This window comes from Panthera onca, chromosome D4 (genome assembly GCF_046562875.1).
Source record: "Panthera onca isolate mPanOnc1 chromosome D4, mPanOnc1 haplotype 2, whole genome shotgun sequence".
NCBI lineage: Eukaryota > Metazoa > Chordata > Mammalia > Carnivora > Felidae > Panthera > Panthera onca.
The window spans coordinates 29,121,726-29,123,286 of NC_138351.1; the positions used below are offsets into that span (position 1 = coordinate 29,121,726).

Consider the following 1,561-nt stretch of genomic DNA (forward strand, 5'->3'; position numbering starts at 1 on the left):
CGCTCATCAGTGATCAAGCTGGTGTTCTTCCCCTCTTTTCTTGCGCATTCTCAGAAAAATAATCAGCAGGTCAAAAACTACTTTCTCCACTTCTAGTGGATTCACTTTCTAAACTGGACTTGTCAGAAAACATGAGTCAACAGTTGCCTTAAAATTTCAGTGTCTAGGTCTTGACCTATTTGTAATCTAATGGAAAAGGTAGTGGGTTTTTGTGCAAATACAGAGTATGTGGATGTTTAATTATCAAGTGGAACAACTAACCAAACCAGCGACCTGGCTCGTGAGCAATAGTGTCACATGTTGCTTACATGGTCGTCCTGGGGATGGGACAGGAATGCCTCATTTCCCTGGCTTGTCTCCCCCCATTAGAGCTTTCATGAACAACTTGGCAGGGGCTGTTTTTAAGGATTCTCAGAGGGACCTTGGCCATTGTCCTCCCAACAATTTCTTCTGTTTTTTAATTAAAAAAAAAAACAAGTAGGGAGCAACCTGGGAGAAGGAGGGCCAAGATGGCGAAAGCAGCAGAGTCTTCGGGAGAGCCAGGGACAACGTGGCCCAGGCCCCTGTTTGCAGGCCTTTCTGATATATCCATCTCACAAGACATCCTCGTGGAAGGAGAATTCACCATTCCTATGAGATCTCACATTCGGGAATTTGACAGCTCCACGTTAAATGAATCTGTTCAGAATACTATTATGCGTGATCTAAAAGCTGTTGGGAAAAAATTCATGCATGTTTTGTACCCAAGAAAAAGTAATAGTCTTTTGAGAGATTGGGATTTATGGGGCCCTTTGATCCTTTGTGTGACACTTGCATTAATGCTTCAAAGAAGCTCTGTAGATAGTGAAAAGGATGGAGGGCCCCAGTTTGCCGAAGTCTTTGTCATTGTCTGGTTTGGTGCAGTTACCACCACCCTCAACTGAAAACTTCTTGAAGGAAACTTATCTTTTTTCCAGAGCCTCTGTGTGCTGGGTTACCATATACTTCCCTTAACAGTGTCAATGCTGGTTTGCCAGTTGGTCCTTTTGGCTGAGCAGGGACCAATAAACTTCATGGTCTGGCTTTTTGTGGTGATTGTGATGTTTGCCTGGTCTATAGCAGCCTCTACAGCTTTTTTTGCCGATAGCCAGCCTCCAAACCGCAAAGCCCTCGCCATTTATCCTGTTTTCTTGTTCTAGTTTGTCATCAATTGGATGATTCTCACCTTCACTCCCAAGTAAATCAGGAAATGGAAATTAAAAGCCAGTGAATTTAAAGCTCATCTGAAGGATACAATTCACCATGGAGCTTTGCCTCTGGCCCTCTTTTGTCTAATTTTGGAGATATTTTGAGATGAATTGGGAGCCATAAAGCACCATCGCCACTTATATAAGGAACTGATGTTTGAAAGGTTGTCCTTTTCCTCTTAATGTCATTTCTTGAAAATACATAGTATACACAGTATAGTGCTGCCTTAAGGCATGATAGGGTCACTGTGGTCCATTTGAGTGACAACCAATGATTTAGAAAGCACATGGATACATCCTGCAAGTTGAGTAGAATTAGTAAGTGTATTTTCAGT

The 1,561-nt window shown here is 42.4% G+C and overlaps 1 pseudogene; it reads left to right on the top strand.

Annotated features, from left to right (window-relative positions):
• The first annotated feature begins 503 nt into the window (after positions 1-503).
• LOC145713079 (protein YIPF6 pseudogene) lies at positions 504-1,220 on the top strand (annotated as a pseudogene).
• The last annotated feature ends 341 nt before the right edge of the window (positions 1,221-1,561 follow it).